Below are 24228 nucleotides of genomic sequence, written 5' to 3'. Positions count from 1 at the left end.
TGTATATATTAGGTGGGCAAAATATCCTTGATTAAATTAAGAAAGTATATGTTTTTTCAATTCATCTGTCCTAGGTATTTAGGCTTCTCCATTTTGGAAATCTTTCTTACTTTTCACAAAATCTAGAACATTACTGATACTATTCAAGTAAGCCTCATACCTGATAAATGTCTATGTTCTTCCTTTCCAAACATACAGGAGAGCTAGTCAAATGGTGATGTGCTCTGTTTGGTAATAGAGCTGAGCACAAGGTGATACAGAAGAAGGTCTCTGCAACAATAAACTTGAATTGGACAGGGTGCCCCTTCTCAGCTCAAGCTCAGTGAGGGAGATTCAGTTTGCATCTCTGAAAGATTAACGACCACCTTTCATAAGAGAGTGCCAAGGAGCAGCCTGAATGCTGGTTTCCAAAGCTGTAGGGAGAGATGCAGAGCCAGACCGCACTGCCCAGAGGGAGACCCCAAATGTGAATGACCAGAATCGAGACAGGAAAAGCAGTAGAATCAGCCTGCTTCCTTCTCTCCTTAAGAGAGTGGCCAGTGGTACTTACTGATCAGCTGCGACTGAGTTTCTATCCGGACCAAGGACTCAAAGCTCTGAAAATACCAAACACTGATTTAATGATAATTCAAATGAATTTTCTCTACTAACCCCGAAATAATGTCCTACAGTTCACTATTGGCTGTGCCAACATTTTCATCAGTATAGATAGGTGTTTATCTCATTAGTTCATATGAGTTGAATTTTGACACATTTAAAAAAAGTTTCCTTCTGGTCTCTTGGAGATTGTTTTAAAGGATAATCTCAAAAAGTTATTGGAGTATTCATCTCTAGCTCTGCAAAGATAGCATTTCCATTTTCTGTGTATCCTAAGATTCATATGCATGTGTGTGTATGTATATGTGTGTGTGTGGTGTGTGCATGTGTGTATCTAGAAGAAACATCTTGTTGTCAAAAAAAATCAGATATCCAAAAGAAAACGACGTTGAGAAGTGGCATCACATAACAGCTAAGTTTGAAGTCTTGGAATCAAATAGAACTTGGTTGAATTCCATCACACACCTTCAGGATGTCTCTTAGCCTGATTTTCCTTTGACTACTCATGTGGAACCTTAGAGAATAGCATGTGCCTCCAGGGCAGTTGTTAGGGGTCCATGTGTGTGTGTGAAACAGTCAGCGTGCTGTTGCTGCTCCCGTTCTTACCTCCTACTATTTCTGTGATGCAAGATTCTGCACTCAGCAACATACCTGCAGATATGCATGGTAACATACCTGCATGGACACAGCCTGGAAGGAAACATTCAAAGCTGTTTTCCATAATTATCTCTCAAAGGGCCATCACAGGACCAGGTGTGGATGGGTGGATGATGGTAGGGGTTTGGCACAGAGGGGGTTTGTACTGTACCTTCAGTATTGTCTGATTTTGTTCTAACAATGAGTATGCATTCATACCTTATTGGAGCAATTTTAAATAAATTAATTTAGAGCAAAAATAAGATTGACTTAATTACTTAACCTATCTTTTGGACAACTCGTACAGGCAGTAAAGTTACCCACAGAAAAATATTCTCTATATTTTTTTCAAATTAGGCATAGGTTCTGTTTTGTTTGTTTGTTTGTTTGTTTGTTTGTTTTGTTTTTTTGTCCTGGTAAAAATATGCATTTTTTGCAAATGTCACTGAATCATTTGTGCAGTCTTCTTTTTCAGGCATGAAGATGATTGAAACACCTGCTGAAGCGGTTTGCAGGTCTGTGATCTTGTGATTCAGTTGTGTGCTCATTAAATCACATAGATGTGTGATTTGGTCATTAACCAAAACGATAGGTCCAGGGAAGGTCATCATTCAAAAAACAATGAAAGGGCAAAAAAGGAAGAATAACGAGGGAAGAACTTAAGAGACCATTTAAATGATCAGATGTTAGTCAGTCCTTGAGATATAGCAGTATTGCCAGCAGTTGTACAAACAGAAGAGAGGGATCTTTTGCTAGACACTGTATTAAAAAACCTACATTGGGTGTTCTTGCCTAAACAGTGTATTAAAAAACCTACATTGAGTGTTTTTGTCTCTCCCCTTAGCAAAGCACCAAACAAGACAGAAATTGTTCTTCTCTATTTTTCCAGTTTTATTGAGAAATAATTGACATAAATTATTACTGTGTGTAAAATTATGTACAGCATAATGGTTTGATCTGCATATATTGTGAAGTGATTATCACAACAGGTTTAGTTAAAATCCATAGTCTCCTATAGGTACTATTTTTTTATTTAATTAATTAATTAATTTATTTATTTATTTTTGAGGTACGTGGGCCTCTCACTGTTGTGGCCTCTCCCATTGCAGAGCAGAGGCTCCGGATGTGCAGGCTCAGTGGCCATGGCTCACGGGACCAGCTGCTCCATGGCATGTAGGATCTTCCTGTACAGGGGCACGAACCCGTGTCCTCTGCATCGGCAGGCGGACTCTCAACCACCGCGCCATCACTGAAGCCCTCTCTTGATGATTTTTTAAAGTCCTAAAAATATCTGTAGAAATTCACCCCCCTAAAACTACTAAGCTCTTAGAAAATGTTCACTAAAAATAGAACATAGGTTCTAGAATAGATTATATAACAAGGAAATAGAATTAGATGCTAAAATATTGGATTATTTCACATTCAGTTTAAAACTGTTTAAATTATAATCAGTAGATAAATATTTAACATATATTGCAACATATTTATTTTTGATATCTATTTTTAATATCTCTCTACCTCAGTAAATATTCAGCTTTTTATTCTTTGGACTGTCAGACTGGCAGCTGTCTACCTTACTTGACTACCATCACCTTTTTAAAAATTGGGTCTGTGAAAAAAAAAATGATACCCTTGGACAGACAGGCATCATTAAGGTCATTATATTGTTTCATGACTATTTATTACCACTGCTTTACTGACTTTAGCAGCTGTTACAATGTACTGATTTAGTAGGCTATAGTTAGAAAACAATGGTTTTTTTTACACATTATAAGTTTAGCCTAACATTTTATTTAAATTGAGAACAAGCATATTTTTTAGTCCTAAAATGTAAATGCAAGAGAGATAATATTATAAAATATATATTCTATGTTAGACTAGTTTGATAGTTTTTAATGAATAAAAACTAATAAGAAAGGGTGGTTTGACAGAAACAAAGAATTTAAAAGATTTTGTAGAAATCAAAGGGTCTACTTCGGTTTATTAAAAATAAGAAAATCTTGGGAATTCTTTTACTGTTCTTTAAGACAAGATTTTTATCCCCTATTATTTTTTTAATAAATTTATTTATTTATTTTTATTTTTGGCTGTGTTGGGTATTCGTTGTTGCGTGTGGGCTTTCTCTAGTTGTGGCGAGCGGGGGCTACTCTTTGTTGTGGTGCGCAGGCTTCTCATTGCAGTGGCTTCTCTTGTTGCAGAGCACGAGCTCTAGGTGTGTGAGCTTCAGTAGTTGTGGCACGTGGGCTCAGTAGTTGTGGCTCACGGGCTCAGTAGTTGTGGCTTGTGGGCTCTAGAGCGCAGGCTCAGTAGTTGTGGCGCATGGGCTTAGTTGCTCCACGGCATGTGGGATCTTCCCAGACCAGGGCTCGAACCTGTGTCTCCTGCATTGGCAGGCAGATTCTTAACCACTGTGCCACCAAGGAAGCCCTATCTCCTATTTTTTAATTAAAATGTTTAAATGAAATAGTGGCAGTGTGAACACAGAGGACTGGTAGAAGGAAAAAGAAAAGCTAAGGCATTTTTCTGACTAGAGTATTAGTAGCTATGTTAGTTTATAAATCATATATTAATGTATTTTATTGCTATTTTGCCCCTAATACGTGTGTGTGTGTGTGTGTGTGTGTGTACAGAGGTAAATATACGAAAAACGTTTCCCCTATAAAATTTCATATTAAGTGTGTAAATAATGGTTATATGTCATATCAACTGACTAATGTATGGAAAAATGAGGCAAAATTAAAAAAAAAAAAAGAGTTTGGGTGAACTGAGCCAAAGGTCAACAGGAAAAACTGAAACTCAAATAGTAGAGCTAGCAGGTCAAAATGCCAATTTCTGAGGATAAGAGATAGATAGTTTTCAAAACTGAGGTCACTCAGTCAAGAGTTCAGAACTACTGTGAGATATGAATCAAATCCATATAATTTGGGAACTAGGGAGGGAGTGAAAGACAGCAGAAACCACTGGGCAAATCATTAGGAAACAAACTCATAGCTACCCCATTATGGACCAACAGGGAGGTGACATGGGTGGAGGTGACTTACACCATTAGGGCTACAGTCAGTAGCTTTGAGGCTGGAAGGGGAGGTCCACAGAAGTGGGTGACGGGGTGGAGGGGGAAATCCTTGCAGCTGTCATCACTCTTCTATGCAGGTGACACCTGAGTTGATGCTGCAGGATCTGTTTAGAGAGAGATGGGAAAAGAGAACATAATAGAGATGAAGGGTGCACATGAGGAGTGGTGCACTGCCTGCCTGTCTGGGTAAAAGCACCATTTTTGCCAAGGCATAGGGTACAAGTTGAGGAATATTGGGCCATAAGGTTGAAACATGGTTTGTAACTAAACCGTGCAAGCGTTCTTTCTACAGATGTTTTTAAGGGTGTCGTTCATAAGTATGTAATTTAATAACATGCTGTGCTGCACTTCAAGGACAAACTAATTTAGTAATGGTATTGAATCAGTGGTTCTGTCATTTTACTGAAATTACATTAGGCAGCTAAAATTGGATGCTTACATTTCCACTCCAAATTGATACTTTTAACAAAGCCCAGAATTAGACATTACTTCATGTCATGGCTTTAATCATTTGCTATAAATTTTCCTCTCATTTTGACATTCATTTAATATACTCATCTTTTCTTATAGGTTTGGAGACATTGAAGAGGTTCTGGACATTTATCAGTTTCAGATCATCAATTTTACACACAAGGAAAACATAAGTAAACTGTCCCCAGTAGTGAGCAAATCCATAAAAGAGGCAACAAAGCAAACAGGTCTCTGGAGTTCCAGCCTAGTCCTCCCTTCTGTGTGGATATTAGGAGGAAATAAGAGAATGATGGAATTCTTGGCTGCAATTCTTGGCTTAGGATGAGGTTTGGACAAATAAATGTTTGAGAACAGGACTGTGGAGCAGGGAACAGAAGTGTGTGTGATACTGTGAAGGATGTCTTGCTTTTTCCCTGGAGCTTCCCTATCTAAGGAGGCTCCTAATTATTTCTCTTTTGAAACAATGGACTAAAATGGAGACCCTGGCAACAATCTGTTTCCTGAGGTGTTATTAACAGGCTTGATGGCCACTTAGACCCCAGGGGCCACTGCCCAGCTTGTAAGAACAGCTCCATGAAGCTGGGAGAATTGTGAAGCTGCCTTCACAGTGTTTCCCACAGGCTCTAGTTTAATTGATCCATGTGGGTAGGTGAGGGAGGGGTTAATTTCTATTAACTGATTCACCTGCTTAGGAAAGCCGCAAGTCCTCTAGGCCTCACATTTCCTCATAGGTTATAGGTCTTTTTTTTTTTTTTTGTGGTACGCAGGCCTCTCACTGCTGTGGCCTCTCCCGTTGCAGAGCACAGGCTCCGGACACGCAGGCTCAGTAGTTGTGGCTCATGGGCCCAGCCACTCCGCGGCATGTGGGATCTTCCCAGACCGGGGCACGAACCCGTGTCCCCTGCATCGGCAGGCAGACTCTCAACCACTGAGCCACCAGGAAAGCCCACATTATAGGTCATTTTTATGACTACCTTAGGCTGTTATGATTATCAAGAGCGCTAATTCACATAAAGGTATTCGTGCATTAGAAGAAAACATAAAGATGTGTCTTATATCTATTTAAAGTACTATATAATACTAATACTTAAAAGTTATTATGCTTTTCAACCTTATAAAGCATGGAAAATGGTATATTCTTGCCTTTTAAACATACTCCTAATCATTAATACACTTATATAAGAGGACTCCATGAGGAAAAATCTAAAATACTTACCATAAAAATCTGGAATTCATTTTGAAATTTTTAAGCTCATTTTCATTTTAAGTGGACTCTGATTAAATTTACAATATCTTTAATCACATCTCCAGGATGACACTTTGCTGGGCACCTTGGCATTTATAGATAGTGGGAAGCCAGGGACATTTCTCCAAGAATCACTTGGACACAGAAGGACAAGGGTATAATGGTGCTCAGGCTTTCCCCAAGGCACCTTCTGGATGCTTGGAAGATCAAGCAAGAGAGACATATCTTCAAACACAGTAATCCAATCAGCTGTGACATCTGAGACAAGATCTAAACAACTAACAGACTCCTAAACAAAGTGAGGGGCTCCGTGAGATTAGAAATGCTGTTGTTCTTCTTGGTTGTGGTTGTTTGTTTGTTTCGTTTGTTTTTGTTTTTTGGGGTTTTTTTGATATGGACCATTTTTAGTCTTTACTGAATTTGTTACACCATTGTTTCTGTTTTTATTATGTTTTGGTGTTTTGGCCCCAAGGCGTGTGGGATCTTGCTTCCCTGACCAGGGATCGAACCTGCACTCCCTGCATTGGAAGGCGAAGTCTTAACCATTGGTCTGCCAGGGAAGTCCCAGAAATGCAGTTGATCTTTTAATGTAGGTGATTAACCAAAGATCTTTCCCTATGGTATTTTTTCCCTCACAATGAATTCCCAATCAGCTTATTCCAGATAATGCCTCTGTACTACATCATCTCTTCTTTTCTCCCCATCACACACAGCTTCTCAGATGAGCTATTTGCTTGTTAGGGTACAACTTAAATGTAGACCCTTCAAGACTAACTAGTGCCTTGCTTAGCACTGTTACACTAGACAGATTTCAGCAAAAGGGTGTTATGCCTTTAAATTCCTTTTTTTTAAATTAGTTTCTGCTTTATAACAAAGTGAATCAGTCATACATATACATCTGTTCCCACATCCCTTCCCTCCTGCATCTCCCTAAATTCCTTCTTTTGCTTAAACTGAATTTTCCTTTCAGCAAATCAATGGATATCTTTTGTGGCAGAACCTCTTTTCCACTCTGGGCCACAGAAAGTTTATAGTTAAAACATTATTTAATAGGTGTTTTTTAGAACAGTAGGAAATTGACATAAAACAGCAACACTAATCCACTATAGATGCTCTTGTTTTGTTTTAAGCGTTCAGTATTTTTGCATATCATACTTGATTTGGGTTGAAATACATTATTCAGGTGGTATAATTACTCATAGTAAGGTATAGAGAAAATTGTTTTAGAGTATTTGAAAAGGTTGCTTCTATAAAAAGTATTTCGTTGTCAGGAAGTTACATCTTCCTTAAGCAGTAACACAGGGCATGTGGTGACCCCCAAATGATTCATTTCTTTGGCAGAATAAATTATGGTCACAGTCTGTCTCTTTGAAATGATTACACCACCTTTAAATAAACTTATCCAAATGAAGAAAATTATTTCATAGCTATACTTTGACTCACCGCAAGGCAGTAATCTATCAAAGTAAAAGCTGCCTTTGTGTAAGTGGTTTGATAAACTTCCTGTGGGAGGTACAGTTGTAAACCCCTGCTGCATTATAAAGGCATCAGGAGACTTACCCTGCAGCATCTGCTACGGCAGCTTCATTTCTGCCTCTGTTGACACAGAACAAAGAAATAAAGAAAAACATACAGAAAGGACTTGAAAAGAAAAAGACCATAATTTTCTATTTGTAAGTGTGTTAAAGGAGTGAAAACATATCAATCAAGGCCAGAAATCTGGGGTAGAATGCGTCTTTATTCTGTAGAATACTTTATCTAGATAATAGGGTGATCTCTCTTCTAACATTTTTTACTATCTGAAAGATAGGAGTTCTTTCTAATGATAGTGGTTTTTTTAGACCACGCATGATTTCTTGTCAGTGTTCCAGGAGACCAGAAACAAGATGTCTGGCCAAGGTTAATAGCTAATTTACGGTCTCTGGGAAGGATATTTCATGTCAATTTTACAATGGCAAACATTTTCTATAACCTCATCTTCTTGAAACACTATCAAAGACTAGCTATCAGAAAGTGCGATTCATTTCAATCTGCCTACAATGTGCATGGCAGGGCTAATGGAGAGGAAAAACTGACAAGCCTGAAAGAAAGACAGAACAAGAAAGAAACAGGAGGAAGAGAGAAAAGTGGGGTGAACCCCAGGATGGGAGGTACTCAAATTGAGAGGGAAGAAAGGCAGCACACAAGTTTATATCTCAGGAGGAAAACTAGACCTAAAAGTCAAAAGTGCTTTATAGCTGCCATTCATATGATAATGGAGTGTTCTCTGAACTTTGAAATTTATGTAGGATTGTTTCAAAGTCCCACATCCAAATGACTAGAGAAACCCCAACTCCTCCAAATTGTCTAATTATTCCTGGGGCTTAAGTTATGGTGCCCAAGACTGTTGTTGTTTCATTTTTATTCTCTAGCTTCCAGGAAGGAGGCAAGGAAGAAAAGAGTGAGGGAGGGAAGGCAGGAAGGAAGGAGGGAGAGAAGGAGGGAAGAAAGGAAGGAGGAAAGGAGGGAATGAAGGAAGGAAGGATGGAAGGATTGAAGGGAGGGAGGGAAGGAAGGAAGAAAGGAAGGATGGAAGGGAGGGAGGAAGGAGGGAAGGAAGGAAGGAAGGAGGGAGGGAGGGAAGGAGAGAGAGAGGGAAGGAGAGAGGGTGGGAAGGAGAGAGAGAGGGAAGGAGGGAAGGAAGGGAGGAAGGAGGGAAGGAAGGAAGAAAGAAAGGATGGAAGGGAGGGAGGAAGGAAGGAAGGAAGGAGAGAGGGAGGGAAGGAAGGAAAGAGGGAGGGAGGGAAGGAGGGAAGGAAGGAAGGAGGGAGGGAGGGAAGGAGAGAGAGAGGTAAGGAAGGGAGGAAGGAGGGAGGGAGGGAAGGAGAGAGAGAGGGAAGGAGGGAAGAAAGGGAGGAAGGAGGGAGGGAAGGAAGGAAGGAGGGAGGGAAGGAAGGAAGGAGGGAGGGAGGGAGGAGGGAAGGAAGGAAGGAGGGAGGGAGGGAAGGAAGGGAGGGAGGAAGGAGGGAAGGAAGGAAGGAAGGGGGGGAAGGAGGGAAGGAAGGAAGGAGGGAAAGAAGGAAGAAAAAGAAAGGAAAGGGAAGGGAAAGGAGGGAAGGAGGGAGGGAGGAAGAAGGTTAGGAGACTAGCAGGCAAGGAGTCTAAGGGCACCGAGGCTGATTAGGCAGATGCAATTATCTACAGATCATCCAGGAAAGAACTCTGATATTGTGTACGTGGTCAGCGATCTGAATGAAATATCGTTCCCTGTGGATTTAAGGTTCTTGCCATGTCTCAGAAAGAATTCAGAGGTGAAGAAGGGAGGTAAAGAAAGTAAAGTGAGGATTTATTTAAGCAAGGATATGCTCTCAGGGGGAGAGGGGCAGAGAGGTGAGGACCGCTGCCCTGGGTCTCTGGGGGCAGCTAGTTATGTGGAGCATACAAGTGAAGGGGTGGAACATTTATTGGGGAAGGAGGACTTTGGGGGTCGTGTTCCCTGATTTTCTTCCCAGCTCCATCTTCCCAAGGGGCACAGGGATTTTTGTCCTTATTTAGCTTAGACCAGAAGTGTCATGGCGTCAGTGCATGATGGGAACTTCTTATCTGCAAGGTTAATGTCACTGTAATGGGAGTATAATGAGCAACAGGTTACATTCAGACACAGGAGAGTCCTGCTTTCCCCACCTTTCTCTGTGTGTCTTCAGGACACTTATCATCCCAAAATGTATGGTGTCTTGTCAGTCTGAGGGTTCCTGCTGTTCTCTGTCTGCCCAAGGACCCCCGCTGTTTACAAGATGCGCGGTTTCCTGCCACCTGGCTGCTGCCCCCCTTTCTCTGCTCATACCTAGCTACCTGCCTGCTGTAACAACATCAGAGTGAATTGTGTATCTACTGGAAGAAAGAGCATCATATTCAAAGGAGGAAAGAGTGAGAGGTGCTGAGCCCCGGTGCAACTGTTCTTAAGCTCTGGTTTTTTTTAGAGAAGTACATATGTCACGTGACAAAAAAGGATCAAGGGCATTGTAAACAATTTTGGTCTGAGCAAATGGCAGAACAAAGGTTCCCTTTATGGAGATGGGGACCAAGAAAGAAGCTACTTTGTGAGGCAGGGGGGAGCCAAACCGAGAAGTTGGTTTCATGCATCTTACATGTGAAATTTTGTATACTGCTTAGATGGCCAGTGGTCTTGTAGAAGTTTGTGTCTTAAGTTTTAGGTCGAAGTTGATTTAATTTTAGTCCTCAGAAATAGATGGACTCTAAAATCAGGAGGCATAAGAAGCTGTGTTTAGGGTGAGTTGACTCGAGTAGAAATCTAAGACTAAGCCCTGGTCTTCTCCGACATGTAGAGTTAAGGAGAGTGAGGACAGTAATGTAAGAGCAGGCTTTAGAGAGAATGAATCTGGGAGGACAAGTGAAGAAAACTTTAACAAGCATAGTGAACTCTGTCAATTGATGACTGATACATAGAGTAGGAAGGCCAAAAATTACCATTGCATTTGGCAGTCGAAAATGCGTAACCTGGATGAGAGAAGTATCAGTGGAGGGTAAGTCTTTTTGCATTTGTTTAAAAAATAGAAAGAGATCAGATGAAGACAGAAAACATTGGCAACTCTTACAAGACATTTTGCTGTAAAAGGAATAGTGAAATAAAGCAATAACTGGAGAAGTCTTCTATGATAATGAGAGGATATTTAAAATGCAGCTATAGCATACTTGAATAATAATGGAAATGATCTAACTAAGGACAAAAAAAGGTGTGGGAGAGTATCAAAAGCCTGGATAAATATGACAAAACTGACTGTAGCACTCCTGAACCCTGGAAGTTAGCAGTCATGAATTTAAGTTTAGATCAATCAACAGGGGTGTGTATATTTTTCAACCATCTTGAACAGACAGCATAAAAGAATGTATTGAATTGTGGAATGTGAGATTTGTTTGCCTGCCATCCTATTATAGACATGGAGAAATCGCCTCAGTGAGAAAATGTCTAATAAAAGCTAGATTTTCATTGTTCACTGGAATTTCCTGGAGATTGCAGAATAGCAAGGATTCTCAAGGGCAAACCTTGGAAGGATACGGTTATGACAAGGAAAAATGTTCTACCTATAGACAGATTTATTCTTAATGATGTGTACCCTTTACTCTCTGTCTTTGGAAGTTGTTTTGTGTTGGGAGGAGGACGATGTAAACAGCAGAATGGGAATATTTGGCTAATTAATTTTTAATAAAATCTGTTCTCTCTGAGTAAGACTTAAACCAAGACATCATTTGACATTTGTAGTACAATTTTATAGAAAAAATGATATATGTATTCCAACGTGTGCTGAGATTTTGCTGGCAAAGGTCTCAGTCCTCATGACCTTAGAGGCTATGGCTACAGAGAGAATTATTTTCAAACATTTCAGATTTTGTTGACTTACCTAGATTTTTATGTTTTTAAAGCCAACACTCTTGCTTGAGTATTAAAAGATTGGGATTCCAATAACTTTTCCAGAAATAATTTACAGAGCATACCTGTTGTCTCCTGGGTCAAATATTCCTTCTGGATTTATTTATCCTGAAACTCTTTTTTTTTTTCCCCACTGTGAACGTTCAAGTTTGTATGTGGTGCATATTCCAAAGCATTTCCCATTTTAGAAGAGAGTGGATTTTCCATGACTACCATGACTAACATGGCAAATCTGGAAGTAACAATTCTCTCTGTATTCATGGCAGACAGAGCTACATACACTCATATGCAAAACACGTGCCATGGGGCCAAATGATGCAGTGCTTTCTCTCAATTCACATCCCCCCAAGTACCAACTTTCTATCGTCTCCTACACCCTATCACGACCGACCCTCTCCAGCAGGCTTGTCCGTCTGGGGCTCCAGCTCACGGAGAGCACAACAGTCTGTTACCTTCAAGATGATGCTTTCTGAAGGAGTATTTTCTTTTGTAATTCACTCATCATTTGCATTTTCCTCTAATCTCTATCTTTAAACTATGACCGATATTTGGCTCTCATAACCTAAGGAATTATTTAGATACAAAGTTTGGAATAATTTAAAATATCAACAAAAATCCCAGGTTTTCTAAGAAATATGAAGATTTGAAGGGGAAAATGGCTATCCACAAACAATATCTAACCCTTTTGAATGGTGGCTAAAAGCAGGCAGCAAGTTCAACAGGGAGCATTCATTTACAAGAGAATGAGATATGACACGAACACTTCTTTAAATCCTTGCTTCTTTTTTCTGCCATCTCTTCATTCAAGTTTTGATTTTTTTTTTTTTTTTTTTTTTTTTTTTTTGCGGTACGCGGGCCTCACTGTTGTGGCCTCTCCCGTTGCAGCACAGGCTCCGGACCGCACAGGCTCAGCAGCCATGGCTCACGGGCCCAGCGCTCTGTGGCATGTGCGACCTTCCCGGACCGGGGCACGAACCCGTGTCCCCTGCATTGGCAGGCGGACTCTCAACCACTGCGCCACCAGGGAAGCCCTCAAGTTTTGATTTTTGATGTGATACCATGTATCTCTGTTAATCTTAAAGAAAGCTTTCATTTTAAATTTTGAATAGGTAATAAACATTCACAAATTTCAATCATCAAAAACTATTAAAAAATGCACAGCGAAAGGTCTTCTTCTCCTATGGACTTAATATTTGTGTCCCACCAAATTCATATGTTAAGGTACTAATACCTAACGAGGAGGTATTTGAAAGTGGGACCTTTGGGAGGTAACTGGGTTTTGATGAGGTCATGGGGGTGGAGCCCCCAAGATAAGGTTTGTGTCCTTATAAGTGGAAGAATAGACCAGAGCTCTCTCTCTCTGCCATGTGAGGTTGCAAGAAGAGGGTGACCTGCAAACCAAGAAGGGTGCCCTCTCTTGATACCAGCTCTCCAAGAGCCCTGACCTTGGACTTCCTGCTTCCAGACCTGTGAGAAATAGATGTTTGTTTAAGGCCCCCAGTCCATGGTATTCTGTTATTACAGCCCAAACTGACTAAGACACCTTTCCACCCTTGATCCCAATCTGCTTGGTTAGCACCTCCACCCAACAAGCCAACAACTGTTATTATTTACTTTTTATTTAATTTAATTTTATTTATTTTTTATACAGCAGGTTCTTATTAGTTATCCATTTTATACATATTAGTGTATATATGTCAATCCCAATCTCCCAATTCATCCCACCACCACCCCCTGCCCCATATTTACTTTTTATTTACTTTTTCTTTCTAATTTTTTTCTGTGTGTATATGTGTTTGAGCCAGTACACATTATATATTCTCTTCCCCTCTTTTTTATACAAATGGTAGCATACTACACTCATTTTTTCTGCTTTTTTTTCCCACTTAAATATTAGGATATCTTTTCCTATTAAGACAGAGGGAAGTTTCTACTCCTTTATTTGTGCCTGATTAATATCTAATTGTAGAGAAATCTCAGTTGTTATTTAATTAGCATTAACCTCTTGCTAATAGAAATAATACTGCAATCAAAAAATTGTGCATCAGTTATTTTGCATATGCACCAATGTATGTGAACAAGAATTCCAAAAGAATTACTGTCACCAAGATGTATATATATTACATTTTTCTGAAAACTGTAAGGTCACCCTGTCTAGTTGCTGTACCACCTTACACTTCCACAATAATGTATGAGAATGCCAGTCCCCACTCCTCCAACCCACCCCTGCCCGAAGACCTCCCTGTTGCAAAATTGGAGTTACCTAGTGGACAGACATGCACATAAGTTACAATATGAGTCCACATCATGAAAGAGGACTTTCCTTGGCTCTGCTCTACCAATACTGTGGGTTATTAAGCTTTTAGGATTTTGTCAGTCTAATGGATTAAAATGGAATAAGACTGTAGTTCTAGTGTGTATTTCTCTTACGAATGAGATTTTGCATCTTTTCTTATTCCTAAGGGCACATTTCCTTTTCTGTGACTAATCTCTTCTGATCTTTTCTATTGACTTTCTTATCTCCTTGTAGGTTTTTTTTTATATATGTATTTGGGAGTAATTAAACGTGATATTAGTCATGGTATTTTCTCAGTTGGTCTTTGTTCTTTGACTGTGTTTTTTTTCTTTTGTCATGTAGTAGCTTTTGATGCTCATGTCATTAAATTTATCAAGCTTTTTTATGACTTCTGAATACTTGTGTCAAATGTATAAAGGCCTTCCACTCTCAGTTTATGAAAGAAATCACCCATGTTTTCCTTTCTACTTTATGGGTTCTTATATTTAAATCATTACCACATTTGGAATTCATCTTTGTGCAAGTATGAACCAAGCTTTTTTTATCCCCCAGAGCTCAACACAGTCATTTCAAAACACACTTGTTGACTATTATGTCTGCCCACTTCACATTTACTTGAAGTCTTATATTAGAGTCAGTATCTGAAGTCTTCATTCTATTGCATTGATCTGTCTCTACACAGTTTTCATAATTTAAGTTTATTTGCTAAGTTAAATATGTTAGGAAAGGGCCCCCTTTATTGCTTTTCTTTTCCAGAATTTTAATTTTTAAAAATTATTTATGAATTTGGTATTAATTTATATTGTTAGTAAATAGCATATAAATTGAGATTATCCTACAGTCATTAATCTACTTAGGAAGATTATTGATTTTTTTCCTATTATTTTTGTTTGTTTAATTTTTTATGTTCCTTCAGGAGAGCTTTATAAAGTTTTTAGTATGGCTCCACATATTTCTCATATATTCCTAGGAATTTTATTTTTGCTGTCTTTTTTTAATTGTATTTTCTATAGGTTTTATGTTTGATTACTATTGATTTCTGTAAGTTAATATTATACTCTACTATATCCTGAATGACAGACTATTTTGAGGATTTTTTAGCTGGTTCTCTTATCTTTTCTCAATATATAATCACATAATCTGAAAATAGTGGTATCTCCTCATTTTTACTTTTCATGTTTTTATTTCTTTGCCTTGACTAGTTGGGTAGGCTAATTTTAGTAGCTTAATTAGGAATGATAGTATCTTTGTTCAGTGCTAAATTATAGAAGTTATAGGTGTTATTTCTTATTTCTGATGTAGAAAAGATGTTTCATGTGTTTCACTATCAAGCACAGTATTAGTCTTAGTAAGAAAAGTTTTTATCACATTGAGAACTTCCATAATTTTTAAACTAAGTATTTTAAAATCAAAAATTAATGTCAAATTTTAAAATTCTCATAACCTACAAAGAGATTATATTTTTCCTAAACTTATTAATGAATGTTTTTAATGTTCCACTTACTTTTCATCCCACTCATCTACCTGTAAGTAGGGGGAAACTATTCTAAAATAAACTCCTTTATTTATAGATATTCTTATTTGAAAATCTCTTACCTTTTTCCTCACTTGATCAAAATAAGGCAAAACATGGTTAGAGGGTCATGCCATAATGGGTATGAAATATGTGTATATATGAATATGTATGTGTGCTTTTATTTATTTGTTTGCTTACTTTGCTTTGAGCTCTGGTAATACCTAGTCTAAAATTTTAATGCAACGGAAATGAAGAATTACATTAGAGAAGCAGGAGAAATTCACTTATCAGAAGGGAGAAAAATACTTTCATATCACACTCTAGTCCCATATCAGGGGGTCGGGAAGTGCTAAGGACAATAGGATAACACAGATACATTTGGAAGGATAGGTTCAGTTTTACATTAATAAGGCCTGTGAGCCTTAGCTTTTCGGTACAGAATCATCATATTTGCAAGCTATGAACATCTGATAGAGCCATAATATAGCAAATAAGCACCATTGTCAATATCATCAAAATGGTTCGTGGGGTATGTAAATGACATGCACTCTCCCAGTAAATACTATGACTTAGAAGAGAAAAAGATCTTAAAGCAAACATGGAAGAGGAGCTGTGGGCAAAATAACACTGGGCAGTAGAAGTGTGCATGGTGCTTCGTGTTCCCTGAGAATATGCACTGGACACTGCTTTTCTACCTTCTATCTCCACATCCTCCCCTCCATCTCCAAGAATTTTGTTGCTTCACAAGCTATCTGACTAAAGCTTGATGGAACAAACCTTCCTGTAATGATCTAGGTCATTACTAGAGATTCCTTTTTGTTTGATTCTTTGTCAAGTTTGGCAGAAATTGATGTCACACTTTAATATAAATCCTCTGAGAGGATTTATGTTAGAGTGTGACAGCCAATTTCTGGTGGGTCCACTAGGCACTGAAAATGACATTCCCCTGAAAGGATACACAGAATTCTTTTTTTTTTTTTTTTTTTTTTTTACAGCATTTTCAAGTCTTGGATAATTCTTCCTGAAAAGGCATTATGATGAGTCAAATCCACCTAACAAAGACTCACTTGCAAAGTGAAACTTATATTCCTTTAAATAAAAATATATCCCTGTATTCTGGTATTATTAAAATATTCAAAGAATTCTTTATCGTTACTTTTCAAAAAATCATTGACTCTGCCTCCCATAGATTCTATCAATACTGATTTTGAAAGATATACAAGTAGAAAGTTCTCTGTTCTCTGCACTTATCTGATGGTGTTTGTTGGCAGCAGCCAGAAGAAAAGGGCTGTCCCACATCAGAATGCAGCTGGGGTTCTGTGGCTCAGAGCCCAGTTACCTAATCAATACCCATTCTCCTCTGTTTCAATATGTGAACTTCTATATCACTCCAAGTGGACATCTGCTGAGTTAATAAACTACCTTTTTTATTCAGCTGTTTTGCAGATCAGGGAAGCCAAAACAATGGAAAATAAAGACAATTGCTTATGACCTCCAGAAAATTTCATAAACATGGGGCTGATGAACTGGAAAATATTTCTACCCATAATGTTTCTTCTTCCTGTTCAGTGTGTGGATCTGATGACTGGATCAGAAAAGATGATGGAGTTTGTGACCTTAGTAAAACGGTGTAGCAGCAATAACATCTTTAGACTGACTACCTCTGAATTTCATGAGAGAAGAATAAATCAATGTTATTTTGACCCTGTGTTAACATCAACTAAATGTAATTACCAACTGATCTATGCCCACATTTCTTTAAGGTACTCTAAGTCATCCACACTGAGTCATTTTATCATCACATATCATCACTTTTTAGAACAGAAATTCTGCCATATTCTAATGTGAAAAATACTGGATGAGGAAACTAAACAGATGGCTATGGTAGGTGACAGATATTTGGAACTTTTCATGAATATAACTTGGCTGTGGTACATTTGTAAATAAGTTTTCTCACTCTCACAAGCATGTTGGCCAGTTCTCCTATTCTTTTTGATTCAACCCTTGGTCTAAAGTGACATTCCAGGCTCTACGGAGACATCATGTGAAATGTGAACCAACAATCTTCAATAAGCTCCTTTCTATAGGATCCCCAGCATAACTTATTTTTTTCCCATTCTCCTCCTTTTAAACTTTTAATTATAGAAAATTTGAGACAGAAGAAGTAGTATAAAGAAACATCATGTAGTTATCCCACCTCAATAAGTATCAATATTGCATTTTCTATACCCCTCTCCACCTCATCCCTTCCCAGAGTCACTCTGAAGCAAATTCCAGTTAACACTTTTTTTCATCCATATTTGTTTTAGCATGTGTCTCTAAAATGCGAAAATTCTTTCTATTTTTTTAAACTTAGCCAGTTCATGTTTCTACGTAACATTTTAAACAATAATCCTTTAATATTCTTTCACTATTTTTTCTTAAAAAATTTTATAAAATTGAATAAACAGAGCACAGAGGATATTCAGGATGGGGAAAATGTTGTATAATACTATACAGTATTTACTGTACAATACTATATCGGTGGAAGTATGTCATTATACATTTGTTCAGACCACTATAATGTACAACACCAAGAATGAATCCTAATGTAAACAACGGATTTTGGGTGACAAAGATGTGTCAATATAGGTTCATCAGTTGTAACAAATGTACCACTATTGTGAGGGTGGTACATTTGGGGAACCAAATGGGGGTGTATATGTATGTATAGTGGCTGGGGTAAATGGATGATTTCTGTACTTTCTTCTCCTTTTTGCAGTGAACCTAAAACTGCTCATTAAAAAGAAAAAAAAGAGTGTTAAAAATAATAATAGGGCTTCCCTAGTGGTGCAGTGGTTGAGAATCCGCCTGCCGATGCAGGGGACACGGATTCGTGCCCCGGTCTGGGAGGATCCCACATGCCATGCAGCGGCTGGGCCCGTGAGCCATGGCTGCTGAGCCTGCGTGTCCGGAGCCTGTGCTCCGCAATGGGAGAGGCCACAACAGTGAGAGGCCCGTGTACTGAAAAAAAATAAAAAATAAAAAAAATAATAACTGCAATGGAATGAAACAGTTTAACTTTAAATCTATGAGTTGCTAATGTATGTAACACAAGCCAAAAGATATTAAAATCATTGGTTATTTCCAGGGGTCTGAAGTCAAATGTTCTAAACTGTAGGCCATGGGTCTAATCTGAACCAATGCCTGACTTTGTAAATAAGGTTTTACTGGAACATAGCAGCCCATTTGCTGACATGTTGTCTGTGACTGCACTCCCTTTACAAGAGCAGAGTTGAATAGTTGTAACTGAGAATGTATGGATTGCAAAGCCTAAAATATTTATTCTCTGTCCTTTCGTAAGAAAAGTTTTCTGATCATTTTTCTAAGCAGTCAAGTCATTCCTTTGAAAACTAACAGAGTTGTGGCGCATGGGCTTAGTTGCTCCGCGGCATGTGGGATCTTCCCGGACCAGGGCTCGACACCATGTCCCCTGCATTGGCAGGCAGATTCTTAACCACTACACCACCAGGGAAGTCCAATATAGTACTTTTTACAAAGGAGTTTTAATTTATTTCAGAAAATATACATTTTTCTTGTAGAAAAGGTTATTCCACTATAGAAACATTAACATGCAATACCACTACAAATGCGGTATTCTATGGGTTAGATATTATCAGTAAATTTTATAAGTAATTGGGCAAATGCCAAAGCGCTAGGTACTGGGGAGTAAGAAGACTCAAATCTAGGGTGCCCCCCCACCCCAATTTCAAGAGCAGAGTGTGTTTTTCAAATCCATATTTCATCTGGTCTTTGTTTCTCATCCATGCTCTGTGTCTGCTTTTCTCAAGAAGGCTCAGATCCTCTGCTTTCACACCCTCCCGGCTGGCTGTGCCCCAGCTCCCGTCCTGGAACCTCTGCATGCATGGGTGTGCCTGCTCTCCCTGTGCATCACCAGCTTTGCCAGGGAGCTGCTGTATCGTGCACTGCTTGCTGTACCCCAGAGTGCCTAGACCCTTCTGGTACATGAAGTACACTCTCATCACCATGAGTGCACGCCCATCCTCTTACCTTATATCCTGCCTCTAAGCCAGGCTTGGGGGTGACTAGTGTTCATTCAGCTATGTGAGGTGCTGGGATCAAAGTGAAGTTCCCAACTTTTGCAGTTGCAGGCTTGAGGGGCACACAGTGATTTAAAGTCGGGTCACCTGACTTAAAGGGGGGGCAGATTGATTTAAAGCCAGGGCAGCTGACTTAAAGCCTGTGTCCCTCCGCTGCAGGACGAGACCAACTTTGGCGGTGCACGGGTTCACTCCAAGCCAGCACTGCTGTTCAGGAAGAGCTTCCAGTAGCGCCTTAGTGCAGGGGGACTTGGTCCATTGTCTTGCCGCTGCCCTCAGTGGGGGGCCACCTGCTCTTCTGGAGGAGAATCAGGGAGGGGGAATTGCAGAGACCCGGCTGGAGTTGTGGCACCCCTTGTCTGATGGCAGGGAAGGGGGGGCGGGGCTGTGTGGTGTCCTGGGACTGGTCTCACCAGGTCGACTCAGCCTCTCAGCCTCCTAACCTCCCCCACACACACCCCACAAGAGTTTCCAATAATATGTAATTGCGCCTTAGTTTCCCGGTCTTCAAACGCATGCCCAGACTCCCAGGTCCCTTGATTCAGCCAATTCTTCTGTGCTCTTTCTTCTATTAGATACAGTCCCAGAGGGAGGGGCTGGGGGACGGAACTGGAGGGACCCCAGCAGCACTGACCTCAGCTGACTAAAGAGATCCAGAGCCTGCGCTCTCACACACACACAAAAAGAAAACTAACAAATAAGGGGAAGAAGTGAGCATTTATCCTGTCTTTCCTTCATGAATACTGCCTCAAATTTACCAAATATTTATGAGGGGACGTTTTCTTTATAGATGCATTCTAGCTTATACATGAAAGTGAAATGATAAAATTAGAATGTCTCTATTTTTCCACTTCTAATGAAATAATAGATCAAAAGATATAAAGATCGTCAGGGCTAACATCATAGAGAAAGAGGCAACTACTCATTATGTGCTTTCTGATAGAATTTAAAGTAGCATCTATGATGTAGTCTTGCAAAAAAATCAGCCCCAAATCTGATCAAAACTCTAAATCTAACTACCAATTTACAAGAAAAACCTCTTTGAAAAGAAACATATGAAGCCACGCCAAGTGGATTCAATCAGCAACATCCAGACTATGGGAAACTCTATAGGTAAAACAATCTAGTATATATATATATAATATATATATATATATATATTATATATATATGTATTTTATATATGTGTATAATACATTAATTTCACTCTCATATTCCATGTATCATCTTCTTAAATAGTTAATAAATCATCATAATTTTTGCTAGTATTCATTGACTATTCCTAATACATCAAATGTCCTTTCTAGTGATATCATTGGAAAGGGCATTTGACATATTAGAAATAGTCAATATATATTAGAAAAATTATTATGCTTTATTAACTTTAAGCCATATATAGGATATGAAAATGAGTCGATTCTTTTATGATTATAAACTAATAAAATAAAATGGAAATTTCCTTCTACATATCAGATTAGTTTTTAAAATGTGTGGTCATATTTCTCCAATAATACTAATTATAACATGCTTTAAGGTAAATAAATTATTTACTGTTGAGAGAGCATAGATTTTTAGGCAGACATCCAATTAACATACTATATTTTGCACAAGTTAAATCTATAGATGATGTTTCAAAGAACGAGGGCATTTGACATATTAGACATAAGCAAAATAAACTTGTAGCAGTATATTTTGTCACATATAAGTAATATATTACCTCTTAGAGTCTGAAACAATGTTTTCTGGTTATGCAGAAATAATAATATCAACAAACATTCTAATCGCCATTTATCTAATCCCTTTTGTGGTATACCAGGCATGGTAAGCTAGATTTCACTTGTTCTCTGATATCTTAGAAATCACCAACAGAAATTACCATCAATTTTATATGTATTCTGGGAGACATAACACACATCCTTCATTATAGGTACCCGTTTCTCCCCAACCACCAATCAACACCAATCCCAGCATATATTGTTGCTTTAAAAACAGCATTAGAACCATATTCCACAAACTAATTTGAAGATATCCAGTTTAGGAATAGAAGTTTGACCAACATGGAATTGAACATTGCCCTCCTGGAAGTTTAGATTGGGATCAGAAATAAACTGAGCTAATCAACTGAATCAAAACTGCAAATAAACTCTGGACTAAGTGCTGATGAGTAAGCTTAGTAATCTAATGCAAGATGCTCAGGGAGAAGACATGGCTCTACTTACTAACATTTATTGCATTCTTATCATGTACCTGTAGTGTATTTTGTTGGCTTATTCAACACTCAGTCTGAATATAACCAATTCATTTCTCTTTCTCTCCCATAGGAGCTATAAAACTAAAGAATTTATTACTCAGCCTCTCTGCAGCTAGGCTACACATTTAAATCTGTTCTTGCTGATGAGATATAAACTTTATTCTTCTCCAGAGGGTCTCCTTTTGCTGCTTGGCTAATCCTCTTCTTCCTGCTTATAAAGTCAGATATGCAGGCATGCATATGCATGGGCAGTGTTTATCCTGCTCTAAGGATAAGAGAAGTCACATACAAAGAATGGTCCAGCAAAAGTGTAGAGGCAGACTTGTTCTTTGATAGCATCATTATCCACCTCTAACTACTTTCTGAGCAAAATAAATCAATCAGGTTCTCTGTTATCTCCAGTTTTAATTTATATGGATCTCAGTACTTCTGCAAATTCTATTCACTCAGTCGTCTCAGCTACTATTACTTGTTAGGAATTGTTATTTTCTCCATTTCACAGATAAAGAAAATGAGGCATGAAGTAGTTAAATCACTGTATTAAAGTCACAGTTCTAGTATGAAGAAGGCCAAGGATTGGAACCCATATGGTCTGATTCTAGAGCCTTTGGTCTAATCACTACATTATGCTTCCATTTACCATGAAAACTGAGGAGAAGTGGAGAAAAAAGGAGATATCTCGGATCTTCTGTGAGACAAAATGGGGTGAATTTAATTCCACGTTTCATGAAGCCCATTGGAGTTTGCTTGGTTTTGGTGTATGGAATCTATGAGAGAAATATCTTAATTCATGAGATATATTTTCTTCATCTGCCAATTATAGTTATGACTAGATATCAACCAGCGTTGTAAATGAGATAACATATGTATGGTGGCTAAACTAGTACATGTCAAAAGCAATGTAGTCCCAATGGAGTTTCATCCGATTCTCAACAGAATAAAAAATCTTATAGAAGACCTGAAAGTAGATGATTTTTAATCTATTAAATCTTTGCTAGTCTCATTGTTGTAGAGATTAAAAATTCTGGAATCACTATTGGATTACTGCTAACCATATTAAGATACTTTGAATCCTTGGTTTATTCTTCACATTGGACTTTTTTTTTCACATTGGACTTTAAATGAAAAGATCTACCTTATTAATCTTGAGTTAGTATTTTTCAACCTACAATTCCAACAAATATCATCTTAGTGAAAGAAATCTGATTTTTTAACTTGTCCCTGTGCCAGTTCAGAGCATGATGAAGTGATTTAAGCTGTGTGAGAGTAGACAGAGATGCGGCAAATAAGAATATTTTAGAGCCATTGATAAGCTCCAGTGGGACAGACACTGAGGAATTGTCTGCTTACTTGGTGTGTGCTGGTTGAGAGCAGTACACTGTCCATGGTGCATATGTTTTTTTCTTCCATTGTGTGGTAGTCTGCCATTTTGAAATCTCTTCAGCATGCTGTAGGGCTTGAGCAATTTACCAATTTTTGACACACCTATGAACACATACAATTATGTCTGAGAGTTAGGTCCTTGGACAAAATCAAATGAAATTTACAGCTTACCCTCCTGCCTCAAATTTTCCCTTACAGAATACTCTCCACTGACTAAAGATGCACATTCTACAAAGAAATCGTCAATAGACAGAGTCTCATGTTGACTTTCTGGGTTAATATAGAACTATATGAAATCAACTCTAATCTTAAATAAAAGGCCTATGTATAAGTTATGCTTCCTTGATTTAGGTGCTTCATAATTGTATGTGATGATCTTAAGAGCAAAATGTAATATGATATATGACTTGAGCAAATCGTCCTTAAATCAAAGTAAAACGACCAATAAAGTAATTCAGTAATACCATGTTAAGGCCCCTAATGGCTTATATAATTCTTAGTAATATGCTTACCAGGTAATAGCAAAGCCATAAAAGTAGTAGTCATTTGCAAATGTTATTTTCCAAGGGAATCAGCAATAAAAGCTGATTTAACAAACAGATGTTCAAAGCTCTGATATGTGTTATGTTAATAACTCCAAAGGCTAAGCTTGATTTGAAAATGAATTCTTCTCATACCTAGTTGCCTGCTCCTATACCCTATAGGATTATTTTACAAACATTTGTTACCTGGAAAGAAATTAAGATAGCACATCACTTTTAGAATCTCAATTACTTATGATCATACTATTAAAAAATCCAGGATTACTATTTCTGGAGTCAATAATCAAATGCTACAAAACTGACAGGCACCTAATATACAGGATCAATTATTTTTAGGAAACCTCTATATGAAGAAATATTGCATATGTAACAACCATCAACAGGTTAGAAGGTTTTGCTATATGATGCTTTCCACCTATGACATCTTAAGTGGAGACTGTTAAAGAAAACCAAAGCCTAAAAGTAGTTAAAGTGGTAAAAACAGATTTTATACAGGAACTATTTTAAAAGAGGAAAGGACACCTCAGTCTGATCTCAGGTGGCCTCTGCCTGCAGCGGCTAGAAGCAGGGTTTCAGTTCCCAGCCAGAGATTGAGGTCGGCCTGTGGCAGTTAGAGCACCAAATCCTAGCCACTAGACCAGTGGCCAGTGACAAGGCCCTGGCCCATCAGCTGTGTAGAAATGAATTTC

This window comes from Mesoplodon mirus (assembly GCF_964341445.2).
Source record: "Mesoplodon mirus genome assembly, chromosome: 2".
NCBI classification, from domain to species: Eukaryota; Metazoa; Chordata; class Mammalia; order Artiodactyla; family Ziphiidae; genus Mesoplodon; species Mesoplodon mirus.
This window is presented reverse-complemented; position numbering follows the sequence as displayed.